The 19,319-nt window shown below is 43.1% G+C and overlaps 1 non-coding gene across 1 annotated transcript; it reads left to right on the top strand.

Moving 5' to 3' along the window:
- The first annotated feature begins 3,620 nt into the window (after positions 1-3,620).
- Positions 3,621-3,727, top strand: LOC145071708 (small nucleolar RNA R71). Its single transcript, XR_013690716.1, has one exon. It is a non-coding gene; the product is annotated as a small nucleolar RNA R71 (small nucleolar RNA).
- The last annotated feature ends 15,592 nt before the right edge of the window (positions 3,728-19,319 follow it).

The raw sequence follows: 19,319 nt of genomic DNA, 5'->3' as shown, positions 1-19,319 counted from the left end.
CATTGATGGTATTCACCACAAGACAAAAACTAAAGCTCCCGGGTTGGTAGCAATCATCTCCTCCTCGGAAAGATACCGTGGAGAAAAATTCCCAGCAGAGTTCTCGAAACACCGACTCTTGAATTCTAAAAACGCAGCTCCACTCATCACATATAATTGACACCCCATCATAATTAAATTCCTTAAAAAGGTAAGGCTCCAACTCTTCCTCATATCGGACATTCTTTAACCAATCCCAGTCAATCCTATTAGGTACATAAATCTCCTTCTTCCTGATCTCAGCCAACTTCTTCCTCCATCTTGTCATCATGGAAGCAGATTCAATCTGAGGAAAATTCAACCAAGGAAAATCTCCCTGGTTTCCACTTGAGCTCTAACCTCTTTGAAACATATTGTTCCTGCAAAACAAAGAACAAACAACCCAGAAAACACAGAAAAACATCAAAACAAATTCCATCTGGGTCCCCGACTGGACTCGCCGAGTCGGATGAACTGCACGAGTCAGTCGACGGGTTGATCGAAATTTGACCATAAAAACACAAAATTTTTCAAGGGTTTTGTCCATGGACGTTCCTAAGATGTATTAGAGCAAGAATAACCATCCAAAACAACACAATTAACACAAAATCAAAACCCTAAAAATTCACTAAATTTCAAAATCGGGTATTCTATGAAATTGACACCTTAGAACATCTAAAAATCATGGTTTTAACAGAATTATAGAAGAAATTAAGTACCTTTGTTGATAGAATTCGAGAATTTTGAAAAAAAAACTGAAGAACTTGATGAGTGCTTGAGAGAGAAAACAAGAGTGGGCACACGGCGAGTATGAATGGGATATGATCTCATTAGGGTAAAAACCCTAGTTTTACCAGATGTAAAGATTATTTTTAATTAATATTTTTTTTTTCTGTAAATAAAATCAACTCGTCGAGTCAGGGTTAGACTCGGCGAGTCTGATCGCGAATTGAAAATCATCTGGAATCTGAATAGACTCGTCGAGTCAGGGTCAGACTCGGCGAGTCACTTGCAAACTATTCAAAAATTATATCATTTTGTCATTTATTCATAAAAAAAATTTCATTCCACCCCACACTTAGCCCATACGCACTCTCAAGCAGTCATGTTTGATGATTTAGAAGATGAAAATAAAATCCTAAAAACGAAAATCAAACAAAACTAAAACGAGAAAGATAAAAGAAAGCAAACTCTAATAACGGGTTGCCTCCCGCCAAGCGCTTCTTTTTAAGGAGTCGTTAGCTGGACTCCTTCTCATCTACATTTCTTCGTTGTGCTGCATCGGGAACTCACGCTTTATCTTTTGTGGTTTATATTTTGTCTTATAAGCGTGTATCTTCTTCTTGTAAGCCCGTCTCAATTCTTCTCTCTTTTTCCGCGTGGCTCTTCTTTAATTGTATGCTTGATCCGTTTTCCAGCCTTCTTTTTCTTCACCCCATTCTCTTGCACCCTCTTTTGAACTTCCTTTTCTTAAAACTTAATGACTTCATGTGTAGAAAACACTCGGGCTCGAGGCTTGGTTAACTTGATCACTCTATTTGTGGATGAGTTATTAGTATTACCATTCCACGCCTTTGCATTCTCCTTTTCTCCCAAGCTTGCCTCCCCGTCAAGTTGAGTTCCCTCATCTTCTTGCATAATTGAATTAAGGTAAGGTATTTGAACAGTTTGGAAGTCATAATGTTTTTCGAAAACTTCGCCATCCGCTGTTGGATCTTCCAAAGTATTAGGACAGATCTTCATTTCAAGAACGTGCAAGGTGATGGTAAGAAGCAAGTCAAGGCTGTCTTCTTTTCTGCATTTTTCAACGAGACTCATCGAGTCTGTCAAAGTGACTCGGCGAGTCGGAGCGTATTCCATAAAATCCTTTGTTTCTTCTGGATTAGCTCCCCCAAGCAACCTCTCCATCTCTTCTAAGTCTTTATCCGCATCAAAGTTTTCTTCAGACGATAGCAAAAACTTGCTTGGATGTTCTTCTTGCAAGAGTGTGAGTTCTTTTTGTAGTATTTCATCTTCCATATCAATGAAGGAAATTTCTTCTTTTCTTGCTTCTTCTTTCTTAATCTCTGGTAGAGCTTTAAACACTGCTGACTCATCTCCTACCCTCAATGTTAGTGTGGACTCGCATACATCTATCAATGCGCATGCGGTATTCAGAAATGGTCTCCCCAAAATAATTGGAATTTCGGGGTCTTCTTCCATGTCAAGCACTACGAAGTCCACAGGGAATACGAATTTGTCCACCTTAATGAGAAGATCTTCACAAACACCTCTTGGACGAATAATCGTCTTACAAATGGATCTTCATATTAACAGGCCTTGGCTCCGGTAAATTCAGCTTCTTGAAGAAAGAAAAGGGCATTAAGTTAATACTTGCACCCGAATGGGTCAATGCTTGAGTGGAAAGTATATTTCCAAATTGACAAGGAACAATGATGCCTCCCGAATCGCCCTTCTTTTCTGGTAGTTCACTCAACACTATCTCCGCAACTTCAGCCAAATCTTTTCTAGCAGCAAAGAGACCCTTTAGCAAGTTCAAATACTTAGGTGTTTGAAGCATCATTTCCACAAATGGGATGTTGACTTGAAGGGCCTTGACATGTTCCATGAAAGCTCTATATGCTCTAACCTTTTCATCAGGTATGACTCTGATTGGGAATGGCAAAGGAGGGTTGTAGGGCTTTAAGGAAACAACAAATTTGTCATCAGGGCATGGACTCGTCGAGTCCATTAGAGGGACTCGGTGAGTCTGTTCGGGTTTAGCTGAACTCGACTCTTCTGTTGTTTCTGCTTGCACCTTAGTTGAAACCATCTGTGCAGGGGTCATAGGAGTAAAAAATTTTCCATAGCTGGAGGTTATAGCATTCACATTCTCCATTCTCAGATTATTCTCGGTTTTACTCGAAAGTTCTCACGACCTCCTCTCGTTCACTTGATGTGCAAGTTGTCCTAGCTATTTCTCAATGTTGAGAATAGATGCTTGCTGATTCCTAAGTATAGTTCTGGTCTCTTGTATTGCAGCATCATGATCATTGTGTCTTTTCTCAAACGTGGCTATAAATCTAGTGAACATTTCTTCTAAATCGGCTCTCTTTTCCATAACCGGTTCTTCCTTTTGATAGAAACCCCTCTCCTTCTGCTTGTATTTCTCTTCCTTTGCTCTTTTATATTCTTCGTATGGGAGCCATTCCTTCTTGGGTTTCCGCCAATTCTCGTCGGATTTGTCCCCGCTTGAGTAGAACACTTGCGCCTTCTTGTTTCCATTTTCATCCAAGTCACAATCCTTCATGAGATGAGGCCCTCTACAGTTCTCGCATCCAACTCAAATAGCATGGATTGTTTGATCCATTTTTGTCATTCTTCTATCTAGACTATCGAGCTTAGCCATCATCGCCACCATGCCATCATTGACCGAGTTCACTACCCCCCGACTTACTTCATTTCTTGGGTTGTGGTATTCTCTAGAATGTTTAGAGAATTCTTCAGTTAATTCCTTGATTACCGGGGGTGCCTTCTTTGTGAGCGGGCCTTGCAAGTCGAGCAATTGCCTTGTGGTAACATTGACTCCATCATAGAAGATGGAGACCTCTTGTTGGCTATTAAGGTCATGGTGTGGGCAATTTCTGAGAAGACCTTTGTACCTTTCCCACGCCTCATAAAGGGACTCTATGGGTTGTTGCTCGAAGTTGGCAATAGCTTTCTTCAACTTGGCTATTTTAGAAGGCGGGCAAAAGTGGTCTATGAATTCCTCTTTCATCTTAGCCCATGTGGTGATGGATCCGGGCGGAAGTGACTTGAGCCAATCTTTTGCAGCACCCTTGAATGTCACTGGAAACATACGAAGTAGCTGGGTCTCGCGAGGCACATTCGTAACGTTAAAGTAATCAGCTACATCATTAACTTCATCTAAATGCTTATATGCATCTTCGTGATCTTTTCCATGGAAAGCGATTTCCCTTAGTTAAGCGAGTATGTGGCCCTTCAATTCGAAAGTAGCAGTATGTAACACCCAAAGTTTTGAAGGCCAAGAAAGGAAAGAAAACCTTAATGTTAAGGGGCGACTCGGCGAGTCCAAGGAGGAACTCGGCGAGTCCAAGGAGGAACTCGGCGAGTCTGAGCGGGATCCGGGTCGAGGAGTAAGTGTCCGACTTAGCGAGTCGGCCAAGGTGACTCGGCGAGTCTGGTCTGTGCGTGGAAAACCCTAAATTCGGGACTTGGAGCCTATATAAACGTCTTAATCTCCTTCCTAGGGTTCCTTGCTGCCTCTTAAGCCCTGGATATCAAACCCTAGCCGCCATATCCTCTATTTTAGCTATTTATTGCCTTAAAGAGTGCATTAAGCTTGGAGAAAGAAGAAGAATCTTGAGAGTGCAAGAAGGGGGCTGTAGATCCAGGATTGGGAAGACATTTCTGAGATTTTGGAGGTATAAACTAGTTCCTGGACCCTTTTTGCATCTAGATTTATGTGTGGTTGTTGGGGCTCTTTAGCCATAATGATATTATTTTGAGTTAGGAGCCGGATCTGGAGTTGCTACTTCAGATCCAAGTGTGTTATGGACTGGAGAAGCATAAGGTATCAGCCCTTGAGTCGATTTTTAAGCCCCTTGACCTTAAACCCTAGTTTATGGTGCTTTTTGCCTAAGATCTCCCTCTCTACACGTAAAGTTTGCAACTTTACGTGGGGGATAGGCTTGGGAAGGGTAGATCTACAGTTTGGATTCCATGCATGACTCGAAAGTCCTCTGCATGTATGTAGATCTAAATGGACTCGGCGATTCCTTCGAGTGGACTCGGCGAGTAGCTTGAAGATGAGGAGGAACTCGACGAGTGGGATGAACAGATCATCGAGTCGGATGAAGATGGGCATGAACTCGACGAGTTGGATGAACAACTCAGCGAGTTGGATGAAGATTGCCTTGTGCTCGGCGAGTCTGCTCTTGGACTCGACGAGTCAGGTCGCGTAGCCCCAAACCCTTCGAGTTGAGATTCGAATTAGTGAGTCGGGTGGAGACTCAGCGAGTTGGTCAGGTCAGGACTCGGAAATCGTGGGACTCGGCGAGTCATGTCGTGAATGGAAGGACCCTGAGTATGTGAACTCGGCGAGTCAGTAAGTGGACTCGGCAAGTAGGGTTGACATGGAAGGGTTGACTTTGACCAGGACTTTGACTTGACCAGAGTTGACTTGGTTGTCTGTCAGGGGTCAGTTTGACTCAGTGTTGTATTGATATTGGTAGCTCGGGGAGCTAGTGGAGCAGCAGTTCGGAGTCAGTGGTCAGGTAGCGGTCAAAGGGATTAGCAGCAGCAGTTCAGCAGTATCAGGTGAGTTTCCCTTTGTATGAATGGGTCTACGGCCACGATGCCGGCCCATGTAGTTATGAGTAGAAGACCCGGGGGTTAGCCCTAGGCACAATATGCTAGTATGATACTCGGGACGAGGTCCAATGATAGAGGGCGGGTGCCCAAGGAATGGTTTATGTGATAGTTTATACTTGTTGTCTGTGTGATACTTGTATGTGCCTGGTAGGGAGGTGAGTGTGGGCGAGGTCCCGTATCTCACCAATAGCAAAGTGTGGATGGTGTTCCACATTTCAGTAGCAGCTGAGCAGGGGCGAGGCCCAAGTCAAGAAAGGAGTGAGTGTGGGCTGGGCCCGTATCTCACTACCAGTAGGAGCATGGACGGGGTTCCATGACTCATCAGTAGCAGGACAAGGGCGGGGCCCAAAGATAGGCGAGGCCTTAGAACAAGAGCCGTTGGTATATGTTTAGCTTATGTGATGTTATGTGATATGTGTATGTGCTATTATATGTTAGTGGGCGGGGCCCTGTGGCAGGCGAGGCCTAAGTGAAACAGATCTGTATCCGAGCGGGGCTCGAAGCCAGGCGGGGCCTGCGGCGGTGGGGCCGTTGTAGCAAGCGAGGCCCAGGATAGCGGGCGTGGCCCGGTATGTGCAGTATGTGGTTATGCATGGTATGTGGTAGGGTGGGGAACTCACTAAGCTTCGTGCTTACGGTTTTCAGTTTTGTTTTCAGGTGCTTCCGGTAGCGGAGGGAAGAGCTCGGGGTGATCGCATGGCACACACCATAGTTTAGACAGCTTGAGAATGTTTACTCTGATAACGAATATGTATTTTGGAAACTAATACTTTGTTTATGTTTTGAAATGATGAATTTGCTTAACGTAATGTTTTAATTAAAAGAAATTTTTAGTCTTCAATTTTGGGACGTTACAAGTTGGTATCAGAGCCTTGGTTTGAGGGATTCGGGTGTACTCTCGAGTGTGCTTGAACTCAAACTGAGGGGTCAGATAAAAAGTTTCCAAAAAAATGAAAAGACAGTTTTGTAAAAAGAATTTTTTGAGAACGAAAGACAGTTTTAGAAAAGCAAAAAGAATTCAGAAAGAGAAAAATTTTGAAAAGAGAAAAAGGGGTGTGGTGCATGCAATCATCCGAGCTCAAGTAAGTACCCCAAAATACCCATACCAGTTTATGTTATGATTATCAGTTGGTAGAACAACATGCTAGAATAGGACTAAGGATCTAGGGATGATGCCTTATGTGCTTGTTATTTGTGCTTTTGAGCTGCATGATAGTGCTGATTAGACAGTAGTAGGATAGCCTGTTTAGGTTATGCATGAGTTTATGAGTTTGTGTTGCATGCTAGTTCAGATTCTTGCTATGTGGATATGATTGCTTGAGTATGTTATGGTTAGATTTTCCCTTGTCCGAATGTTGCTTGCTTTGTGCATTGTGGGATTCTGAGTGATGGGAGTTAGCCATTGGGTGGATACGACACGCCACATGTGATCAGGGTTGAATAATCTCAGAGTGTTGGATTTGGTCCTATTGCGCAGCTCTTGTTTGAGTCCAACCGTTGTAGGAACGACTCTTTTACTTGAAGGATTATCTGAGCCTCGTCACATGTGACGGTATCCAGGCGATGGCTAGTTGGCATCACAAGGAGACCTTCAGCAGCTGAGGACTGGTTCGGGTTGAGTCAGAGGTTCCCTAGGGTAAGCCTAGGATGAGGTAGTGCTGGGAGCAGTAGAAGTGGTTAAGGGACCTAGTGGAGTCGAAGCAATTCCTGAGGAAAGTACGGATAGATGTGGAAGGTAGTATGGGCCCGTACTACTGAAAGCAGAGGATCCGTACTCGATTCAGGAAAGGCCGAGACAAGACCGGGAACCTGGTGGGGTATGGTTGGTCTCGCATCAGGGATGAGTATTCTGATAGTGGTTGTGTTATATGTTTCAGCATGGTGACGTTGCGAGAGAGACCAGCGGGCAGATCAGGCACCGGAGAGGGATCGGGCTCGGGTTTAGGGGCCGAGCAGCTCGAGGAGCGGATGAGAGAGTTGATATCAGTTGAGGTTACGCACAGTATTCTAGCTCAGACTCCTGTGATCTTTGGCACGGTCAAGGAGGGTATACTGGAGATCTTGGATGAGAGGCTGGGAGCCTTCCGTACCGAGATGATGGCTTTGTTGGGAGCGCGTACCTTGACATTTCGAGAGTTCAGGGCTTGCGGGGCACCAGATTATCATGGGGCTAGGGACCCCATTGCTAGCAGTAGATGGTTGGCTGATGTTGCCAACGCTTTTCGTACGAGCAAGTGTCCCGAGGGGGACAAGGTTAGAATCGCCTCCTGTCTTCTGAAGGAAAGAGCGAGGGATTGGTGGGAGGAGATTGGTCATGCTTTGGGGGATGATGCCACGTTGGACGCGATGACTTGGAGCGATTTCTCGGCCAGGTTCAGGGCGGAGTTTTCGCCGATTATTGAGGTGCAGCAGCTGGCACGAGAGTTTCAGGATTTGACGCAGACTACTGAGACTGTGGCGGAGATCACCGCCAAGTTCAGGGAGAGGGCTCTTCTTGTACCGCAGTATGTCGCGGATGAGGAGATGAAGAAGGCTCGGTACCATGAGATGTTGAGGGATGACATCAGGGAGTTCGTGAGTAGATCGAGCTGTAAGACGCTGGAAGATATGATTTCTTGGGCTAGAGAAAGGGAAATTGATTTGGAGCAAATCCGGAAGAGGAAGCCGGATGAGGTTCAGGTAGCTGCGGGTTTGGGCAAAAGGCCCAAGGGATCGGATTCGAGATCGATGGATCATCAGGACCGCAGTCGGTGCGGAAAGTGTGGCAGGGCGCACGGGGGCGCGTGCAGGAGTGGTAGCGGTGGTGAGTCTGGTTGTTTCAAGTGCGGTCGGACTGGTCATTTCAGCAGGGATTGTACTGTTACCGCCGCGCAGGGATCAGACTTGATATGTTTCCACTGCAACCAGCGGGGCCACAAGAAGGCCCAGTGTCCCAGTTTGTTTTCGGCAGGATGGGTGATGGCACCCGCCCCTACAACTTTGAGGATCACGGATAGCCGTCAGGGCCGGGTAGAGGCACCTGCGACAGGGAGCAGGGCTTTTCAGATGACGACCTTGGAGACGCGAGCAACGCTGGACGTTGCAGGTATGAAATTTCCCATTTTTAGTTCTTTTATTTGTGCATGATTTTATTGTTATGGTTCTGCATCATTATCGGTAAAAGTATTTTATTTTGAGTGGTTGATTGTGATCGAGTTATATGTCATCTGCATACCTCGAATATTTGTATGGTAGTTAGGGTATGTGCTCTATTAGAGAAGGTTTTGGAGGATGCAGTAACTGTAGCATGCTTGGGAGGGATTTGGTACGTCTCGCTAGTTCGGAGTGGTTAAGTAATTGAGATGGATTGGTTAAATCCCTATCTATGGCGGGCTTGGGTTCCTCAGTAGATGGGTTATGGAATGGTAGCAAAGGTCGGGATCTCTTTTGAGTATTGAGCAGCAAGGGGTAAGCAGGATCGAAGTGGGGGAGAATCCTCCGGGTGTGCCTAGAGAGGAGCACGCAGACCCAAAATGAGTACGTGACCTCCGAGAAGGAAAAGAAGTAGTTCATCGTTTGATGGTTTGAGGATTCAGGGTTGGGAGTTTGAGAAACTCCCCATCAGTTAGTGCGTGTGTTGGTAATGGTTAATGCGTGATTGGGAATTCAGGTTGTGGATCGCCCGAAGGACTCGAGGGAGTCGGAGTGAGGATCTTGAGAGCTGATGGCACATGGGTGCCTTTGTTTTAGCAGTCAATGGTAGGAGGTGATGTAAGACTATGGGGCAGCCTTAGCATTCACTAGCAGTCAGTGGTGGAAGTGTCGTAAGACTACGGGGCAGCCGTAGCATTCACTATCGGTCAGCAATGGATGGTGATGTAAGACTATGAGTAAGCCGTAGCATTCCTTAGTAGTTTCGTTAGCGGAGTTGGGGCGAGGCCCTTATCTCCTAGTGATCAGGTAGGGATCGGGAATGGGTAGTGGATGAGAATGATAGGGAGTTGCCTATATAGCCCTAGAAAGGTGAGACCTTGGGAGAGGCCGCTCCAGGATATAGTTGGGTGAGACCCACGGGCGGGGCCCGTATGAGATTAGCAATGTAGATGAGACCTGGGAGCAGGGTTGCTCAGTAGTATGGTTGGGTGAGACCCGTAGGCGGGGTAAGAGCGAGAGTGATTAGACTAGTGGGAATAGAAGGATAGAGTCAGGTGGGACCCGTGGGCGAGGCCCGTGAGTTTTAGCAGCACAGGTGGGACCTTAGTGTCAAGTTAGGGGATCGAGAATCCCAGGTTTGTAGTGCCTGAATGGCAGAGTAGATTGAGCAGTTATAGGTGATCGAAGTTCTTTGGAAGTCGCTGGGAGCGACTAGCGGTGGTGTTGGGACTAGCTACCGGTAGGAGCCGGTAATCCAGTCATTGATAGGTTGGTAGGGACCAGGGTGGTCTCAGTTCATCCGGAAGTCAGAAAAGGAACAACAGAATTGTCAGGCAGTGGCAGTGCGAGCATACAGCGCATGGTGGAATTCAGGTAGTTGATCGTGGGGTGCTCTGCACCAAACCATAGTAGAAAGAAATGCCCAGTGGACACTGGCGATAATGACCCGTACTGGTAAGCAGGGGTGATGGAGTTGGTGAAGGATAGGGCCTTCACAGTGATAGAAGGAATAGTTGGTTATGGGGTTTTGCCTTGGGAAGGCAAGGAATTGTGCAAGGAAAGAAGGGGTGAACCCCTATAGGTTCAGTGCAATACTCGGTGAGTACCAGGCGGATTATCGGTTGAGTAAGTCGTGTTTCCAGAATGTTCAGGGTCAGGGTTGACCCGAGATGATTATCCGCAAGGTTTGATGCTAGTCAGAATGATTGGGCGGTAGGCCAACGAAGGAAGGCAACTAGTGTTAGGATAATTGGTTAGGTATTGCAGGCAGATCGCAGACGGTGGGCCATAGCAAACTTCGAGGACGAAGTTTAGTTTAAGTGGGGGAGAGTTGTAACACCCAAAGTTTTGAAGGCCAAGAAAGGAAAGAAAACCTTAATGTTAAGGGGTGACTCGGCGAGTCCAAGGAGGAACTCGGCGAGTCCGAGCGGGATCTGGGTCGAGGAGTAAGTGACCGACTCGGCGAGTCGGCCAAGGTGACTCGGCGAGTCTGGTCTGTGCGTGGAAAACCCTAAATTCGGGACTTGGAGCCTATATAAATGTCTTAATCTCCTTCCTAGGGTTCCTTGCTGCCTCTTAATCCCTGGATATCAAACCCTAGCCGCCATATCCTCTATTTGAGCCATTTATTGCCTTAAAGAGTGCATTAAGCTTGGAGAAAGAAGAAGAATCTTGAGAGTGCAAAAAGGGGGCTGTAGATCCGGGATTGGGAAGACATTTCTGAGCTTTTGGAGGTATAAACTAGTTCCTGGACCCTTTTTGCATCTAGATTTATGTGTGGTTGTTGGGGCTCTTTAGCCATAATGATATTATTTTGAGTTAGGAGCCGGATCTGGAGTTGCTACTTCAGATCCAAGTGTGTTATGGACTGGAGAAGCATAAAGTATCAGCCTTTGAGTCGATTTTTAAGCCCCTTGACCTTAAACCCTAGTTTATGGTGCTTTTTGCCTAAGATCTCCCTCTCTACACGTAAAGTTTGCAACTTTACGTGGGGGATAGGCTTGGGAAGGGTAGATCTACAGTTTGGAGTCCATGCATGACTCGAAAGTCCTCTGCATGTATGTAGATCTAAATGGACTCGGCGATTCCTTCGAGTGGACTCGGCGAGTAGCTTGAAGATGAGGAGGAACTCGACGAGTGGGATGAACAGATCGTCGAGTCGGATGAAGATGGGCATGAACTCGACGAGTTGGATGAACAACTCAGCGAGTTGGATGAAGATTGCCTTGTGCTCGGCGAGTCTGCTCTTGGACTCGACGAGTCAGGTCGCGTAGCCCCAAACCCTTCGAGTTGAGATTCGAATTAGTGAGTCGGGTGGAGACTCAGCGAGTTGGTCAGGTCAGGACTCGGAATCGTGGGACTCGGCGAGTCATGTCGCGAATGGAAGGACCCTGAGTATGTGAACTCGGCGAGTCAGTAAGTGGACTCGGCGAGTAGGGTTGACCTGGAAGGGTTGACTTTGACCAGGACTTTGACTTGACCAGAGTTGACTTGGTTGTCTGTCAGGGGTTAGTTTGACGCAGTGTTGTATTGATATTGGTAGCTAGGGGAGCTAGTGGAGCAGCAGTTCAGAGTCAGTGGTCAGGTAGCGGTCAAAGGGATTAGCAGCAGCAGTTCAGCAGTATCAGGTGAGTTTCCCTTTGTATGAATGGGTCTATGGCCACAATGTCGGCCCATGTAGTTATGAGTAGAAGACCCGGGGGTTAGCCCTAGGCACAGTATGCTAGTATGATACTCGGGACGAGGTCCAATGATAGAGGGCGGGTGCCCAAGGAATGGTTTATGTGATAGTTTATACTTGTTGTCTGTGTGATACTTGTATGTGCCTGGTAGGGAGGTGAGTGTGGGCGAGGTCTCGTATCTCACCAATAGCAGAGTGTGGATGGTGTTCCACATCTCAGTAGCAGTAGAGCAGGGGCGAGGCCAAAGTCAGGAAAGGAGTGAGTGTGGGTTGGGCCCGTATCTCACTACCAGTAGGAGCATGGACGGGGTTCCATGACTCATCAGTAGCAGGACAAGGGCGGGGCCCAGAGATAGGCGAGGCCTTAGAACAAGAGTCGTTGGTATATGTTTAACTTATGTGATGTTATGTGATATGTGTATGTGCTATTATATGTTAGTGGGCGGGGCCCTGTGGCAGGCGAGGCCTAAGTGAAACAGATCTGTATCCGAGCAGGGCTCGAAGCCAAGCGGGGCCTGTGGCGGCGGGGCCGTTGTAGCGGGCGAGGCCCGAGGTAGGGGGCGAGGCCCAGGATAGCGGGCGTGGCCCGGTATGTGCAGTATGTGGTTATGCATGGTATGTGGTAGGGTGGGGAACTCACTAAGCTTCGTGCTTACGGTTTTCAGTTTTGTTTTCAGGTGCTTCCGGTAGCGGAGGGAAGAGCTCGGGGTGATCGCATGGCACACACCATAGTTTAGACAGCTTGAGAATGTTTACTCTGATAACGAATATGTATTTTGGAAACTAATACTTTGTTTATGTTTTGAAATGATGAATTTGCTTAACGTAATGTTTTAATTAAAAGAAATTTTTAGTCTTCAATTTTGGGACGTTACACAGTAGCGGTAACTGTGGGTTGCACAAGTCCCGGGCCAGTGTCGTCACGCATCTTCTTCTTCCATTCCCCCATGGGGACTTCATCGATGTTCTCCATGGAAATTTCTAATTCGTCTTCAAAGTCAGATTCGTGACCAAAAGTGGTGTCTTCTTCTCATTCGGATTCGTACTCGATGTCCTCTTTGATCAGGTCGTCGATGGCTAATGAGGTGCTGGATGCTCCTAGTTTGCTGCCTTTCTTGAAAACGAACTTTAAATTCTTCAACGGTGAGCTCTTCGAAGAAGTGGTTTCTCCAACAGCTTTTCCTGTGTTCTTCTTTAGTGCGGATTCCGGGTCTTCGAGTGGAGGGACCAAAGGTGTATCAGATCCTCGAGTCATGAAACAACCGCAAACAAAAACAAAACGCGTAAAAAAAACAAAAATAAAATAAGAATTAAAACTGTGAACAGCGATGGACTCGCCGAGTCGACACGAGTGCACTCGGCGAGTTCAAGGCAAAAACAGAAAAACCTCTAATTAACTACCAATAATCAAAAACTATACTGATTACTAAATCACCTAAAAAAAATTAACTTTGTGTAAGATAAATCCCACACAAAGGATCGATAGAACTAGAAATTAGTGCTAATTTAGAACCGTTCCCCGGCAACGACGCCAAAAACTTGATGTGTGTAAAGCTCAACTAGTTTTAAACCTACTTTTTAATTATAAAATGAACACACAAAGGCAGTGGACCTATCAATTGTGGTAAAGTTAAATAAGTAGGGTATCGAACACAGGGAACGGTAAATTAAAACTAAAGACTAATTTTATCTAAATTAAATAATAAATAGGGGTTTTCTCTAGTTTTACAAGACTAGAAACTTACTAATATTACTTAGGCTAAAAACTAGAAAAGTGAAGATTTAACTAAATTCAATAACGAAAGGAACTTCTGTTTAGTTCAACTCAATTGATCCTATGGTTGATATTATAGTAATAGTGCAATGGATTAATTCTTCTATTGGCTACCGATTCAAGTGATTAGCTTCGCGTTCGCTGCACTAATCCTTAGAGAACAAACTAACTCAAACAGTGATCAGTTGTCTAATTTAATTTAATTCACTAGATTATTTATTCGGGTTAATTTAGACTTGTAATGATTAACTAATTTGTTCCTTTAGTTAACCTCTTGTTGATGGTCATCACACAAGCTCACACATGAATTTACCTATTTTTCTTATTAATTCTAGTTTCATGTTCATTAATCCTAGACATATGATAATGTGGTCACATAAACATATGAGGTTAACAACTAAGAGATATTCATGCAGCTTAATTATCTTCCTATTAACAGAAAAATAGTTATCATTCACACATAAGGTTCTTTAACAAGCTAGAATCAACAAAATCACCAATATTAAATTAATCCTACCATAATTCAAACCATAGTATCAATATTGTATCCCCAAACATAAGTTTAAGAGTTTTAGCTCATGATTGAGGTAATTAACAGCAATAAAACGAATTCTAATTGTCTAACCATAATGAAAAACAAAAGATTAAGTAGAATGATGAGAATTTGCCTCAAATCTCCTTCAGAATTGGATTCTAGGTTGTATCTTTGATCTCTAGGGTTCTTCTGACTCTCCAATCGCAACTCTTTTCTCTAAAAAGATTCCATAGATTCCATGTCGATCTGAGAAGTTATCTTTATAGATGCGAACCGACTCGTCGAGTCCATTGCCGACTTGCCGAGTCCATCCGTTGATTCCCGTACACGATAAGTCACGGAGTCTTTATCTTCTCGAATCTTCGATCAGACTCGCCGAGTAGTCGACCTTACTCGCCGAGTAGGTGTTGTTTTTGGTGTTTTTCTTCTTTGATCAATTCCCGAGCTCCCAACCGCTTCTCCTGCTTCCTTTTTCTCCCGAGCTTCACTTTTGGACTGAAAACACAATTCAAACACTTTTAAGTATCTTTTGTCCATGATATGTAATAAATTAGCTAACAAATGATAAAAATCTATACTTAAAATAAGGCTAAATATGCAAATATCATAAAGTTTCCAACTTTACGTGTAGATAAACACCAATGAAGGTTTTAAGGTTCAAAACACACTAAAAGAGTAGATCTAGGGTTTTCATGCAATATGGCTCCATAAAAGCAGTAGATCTGGGCTCTTGAAGCTCAAACCTAGCTAGATTCAAAGGCCATTCCACTCAATATGATCTCTATATTACAATCAAGCTAGGAAATGGATAAAGATGGCTTAAATGGGGTTTCTAATAGAAAATCATCATGGCAACAGAAAAGATCCGAAATATACCTCAATGAACTCTGGATTGAGTTCTAGATCCTTGCTTTTCTCCTTCTCCTTGGTCCTTCCTTCCTTCTCTTCTTCAAACTTCAAGGAAAATCACACAAACACTCAAATCACAAAGGGGAAGGTTAGGGTTTCGTAAAGGATGTTCTGAGGGTGAAGGGGACGAGCTTGGGGCGCATAAGGGGGGTTTAAATAGGGTGCAAACCCTTGAAATTAGGGTTTCTTCCAGACTGGCGGACTCGCCGAGTCCAGAATGTGGACTCGTCTGTAACGCCCGGGTTTCAGGGCTAAGCATTTTTGTCAATGTAATAGTCTAGGTCAACTCTTGTAAATCTTTTTGAAGTAATAAAGATGAAATATTTGAGTATTATGTGAATTATATGTGTTTATTATTTAATTATAAATGTATAATTAATAAAGAATAAAAATGAGCGTCAAAATTAAAGTGTGAGATAATCCCGATATCTCTACATAAAGTTGTAGAATATGTCTCAAGGTTTCCGTGCATATAAGGAACGCCGAAATCCGAGTTATAACGAAGAAGTTATGACCCGTCGAAGTTTCACGACAGAACCGGCACGATACCGGGAAGCGTGAATAGTGAATTTACGATAGAGCGAGATTTAGCCTTAGTGATCTAAACGAAAGTCGTAGAATATGTTAAACTAAGAACATCGATAAAAAGAACGCCCAAATCTGACTTCGTATGAAGAAGTTATGAGATTTTAAACATACCAATCCTGTCCCGGCTTGTTAAAAATATAACTTTAAAAATAAAGTCAAAATTAGCCGACGGAGTCTAAACGAAAGTTGTAGAGTACGTCTTCACCTACGCGTGGATATAAAGAACGTCAAAAACGGAGTTCGTATGAACAAGTTACAAATTATAATAGCATATTTACGTATTAAAATAAAGTATAAATCATGTATACGTACACATATATATACATATGTATATATCATTAGAAAGGTATCGACGATGCGGTCATTATAAGACTAATGTTGAGTTCTTTCGACATTAGTTTAGTACAAATATCATTAAATCCATTTATAATAGTATTATAGAGGGGTGTTTAGTTGTTTATATAACTAAAAGGTCATTAAGTAATTATGGAGGGTAGTTTTTGAAAATTCAATTAGTATAAATAAGAGTCTTGGGCTCTCATATTTCTTGCACCATTCTCTTGATTCAAGAGTCTTTCTCTCATTATCCCCCGAGCATTTCGGTCCCTCGTGATTCGACTTCTCTTTCTGTAGCTTAGTATAGTAAGGTGAGCGCTGAAGCGCTGCACGAATCTTTCTTAGAAAGATTCAGCGACGAAGTTTTGCCCCTGCAGAGCCCGACTCCTAGCTAAAACCCCCTTGTAAGTAAGTTATGCTTACCTTATTTTAATATAGATTATATTTAAAATTAGTATTGTTATTATGAACTTATAATAAATATTTGAGCTATTATTATAACTTATATAAGTGTCGTTATAATATTTTTTTTAACTACTCGCGGTACGGGAAATCTGGTTTAAAGGGCCGCATAGGGTTGTTGGATTTCAGAAGTGCTATATGCCAAAATGGTCCTGCCCTCCGGTGTTTTATGTCTGTCCCCTGTCTGTACATAGTGGTTGGAAAATATTGTTTAACGCTTATATAATAATAATAATACTAAGACTAATAGTTGGTCACGGTAAATATTAGACTAAAATTTAGCGATAATAATGCTAGGTTTCGTCGAAGGAAAATAGAATCGTTAGAAGCAAGCGCTGCCCGATTTTGGAATCATCACCTTAACAAGTGAGTGCATAGTTACTTTCAACTTACACATAGATATGAAGTATTTTATATAAATTACGTGCTATGTGTGCATATTATCTGAATACTTGCTATCTATGCTAGATGAACGTTGTTATACATGTTTTCAATGATTTAAACTGTATATGTATTTTATATCTACGAAAATGTTGGGGTAAAACATGGGTAGATGCAATAGGTGACGTGTGATAAAATGATGAGAGGCCTCGATGTTGATGTTGTTGATTCTGTCATCTAGCGGAGTATGGATGACGACCACGGACTCTTCTAGACAGTCCAGTGGAACACTAGCAGGCTCGCAACCTGTAGGTGTTTGTGAACGATATGTTCACTGGTGTACTCCATCCCCCACATGGTTGCTTTTAGGACATTTATTGCTGAGGAATCCCCTTAGCAGTAGTGTCCGTCCCGATGATGATCCTTAGGCTAGGTCCCTTATGATAGGTGTTTAGGGACGTAAAGTGAGGATAACGGGAACGGGTAATCGGGTTATTGTTGATCGATGAAATTAATAAACTTATTTATTGTGGGTTGAAAACCCTATGTGCTCACCAGGCTCCCAAGCCTGACCCACTCAGTTTTATGTATTACAGGTAGTGGCGCATGAGCATAGGTGTGATGTTTTGGACGAGGGATTACGGATATAGGCCTGTAGATATGAAATAATGTAGTAAGGCTTATGTTGTACTATTTATGCTTTTGATCTGTACGAACATGACATCCCGAGTCTTTTAATGAAATACATTTCTATGGAAATGCTTTTGATAAATCTTTATCATATTTTTGTTTTGGGACAAATTCCGCAACACTTTCATTAAAAATGTAACTCTGATTTTTAAACAAAGCATAAACAAACCGGTCTTTTCTGGCCGTGATTTTGGGGATGTCACATCGTTGAGTCGCCAACTTAAACGTGCTCAATATCCCGTCTCTACTCAGCGATTCGGGCCTACAACTCGCCGAGTCCTAGCTAAAAATGTAAAAATACTTAGATTAAAATACATACCAGGAACCAGGTGCTACATTTTAACTTATAACAAGTTTATGAAACCTGATTTTTAAGTGTGTAAGCATGAAGTTTTCGACACCAAATGCACAAATCATTCCATAAACAAGTTGGTGCATACAAATATCCAATGGGTAAACAAAACTCGACTTGTATTCCCCCCCCCCCCCCCCCCCCCCCCCCGAAAAACATGGGGTATGAAGCTCACCTTGATCATTTCATGAGTTGTTGGAAGGAAAAGAGGAGAAATGTCGAGCCTAGCCTTGCACGAGTTTGAAGAGATTATCGATAATTGCTAGTATTCTAAGGAACTACACACGAAAATATGTGTGTAAACATTATGATCTTAACTTTAAAATATATAAAGTCACTTGAGTTTTACAAGAAACTTACCAAAATTTCCTAGGACCGACTTTGAGGTGATGATGCTCGAAATGGCTTTGTTCTTAGAGAGGTAATGGGAGTAATGAGTACGAGGATTCAAGTGCCAAGAGTGGGGTGCCCACTCTACGGCCGAAACCTCTTTAAATAAGAGGGAAAATGACTTGGTTAATGCTTGATAGGTTATTAAGGGTCATGCATGGAGAGATGAAGTGTAAGAGCTTGCCATGCATGGTTATTTGATAGACAATAAGAGGTAAAGTGGTGAGATGTCAAGGCTTGGTAAATTCTTTCCTTCCTTCTCTCTCTCCCCCTCTCTCTCTCTCTCTCTCTCTCTCTCTTGGTCTTATGCAAAAATCGAACCATTTAGCTCAAAGGGTGGGGTTCTCGGTTCTAAGGTGGCCGAAAACACCTAAAACCCACTCAAGGTTTCCGGTTTTAAGGTGGCCGAAAACACCTTATATCCTTAAAGGGTTTTCGGTTTTGGAGTGTGTACGGCTTTTGGGCTTAATTTGGCCCAATAAAGGGTTTTCGGTCCAATAAGGCTCAAAGGAAAAAAAAGGTTTTTGGCCTAGGGTATTTGGGCCGAGAACTCTAAGCAAAAGCCCAAAAATTTGTTTTTGTTTAGCTATTGGATCAATTTGGGCTTACATGAGGTTATTACTACTTGATTCTTAGTGCATGCATGTATATATAACATTGTCATTTTTGAATTTCAATAGTTTAATGTAATAAGGTTACATAGATGAATTGTTTGTATATGAGTCATAATCTCAACCATAAATTTGCCAGTTGTGACATTTTTTTTCTTGCTTCCAATGTGGGACAAGTCCCACAAAGTAAATTAGTAAACAAAGTTCCAACAAATCAATCATCGGTTCTTTTCTTAGACAACATTTGGTTTCGGTTCCAACCGGATATAACAAGTTTATAATCGAGTTCATACTATTATTATTTTACAAAACCTAAATAGTGAAAAGTTAGTATCATTTTTGCAATTTTCTTAGTAAGTAACAACATTCAATATTATACCAAATCACAATAACCATTAATATGATGTACTCATTTTTTTTAAAAATTAACAATTTTCTTATCATTATATATCCTGATTTTATTTCATTGAGTTTTAAGTTGGGACATGAAAAGTAAGTAATTCAAATATAAAAATTACCAAGTCAATTTTAGTCAAAAAGGGTAGTTTGGGTATTACGTACATGAAGGGAAAAAGTGAATGGTAAAC

This window comes from Lactuca serriola, chromosome 8, assembly GCF_051521515.1.
Source record: "Lactuca serriola cultivar US96UC23 chromosome 8, Lser_US96UC23_V15, whole genome shotgun sequence".
Classification (NCBI taxonomy): Eukaryota; Viridiplantae; Streptophyta; class Magnoliopsida; order Asterales; family Asteraceae; genus Lactuca; species Lactuca serriola.
This window is presented reverse-complemented; position numbering and strand designations above follow the sequence as displayed.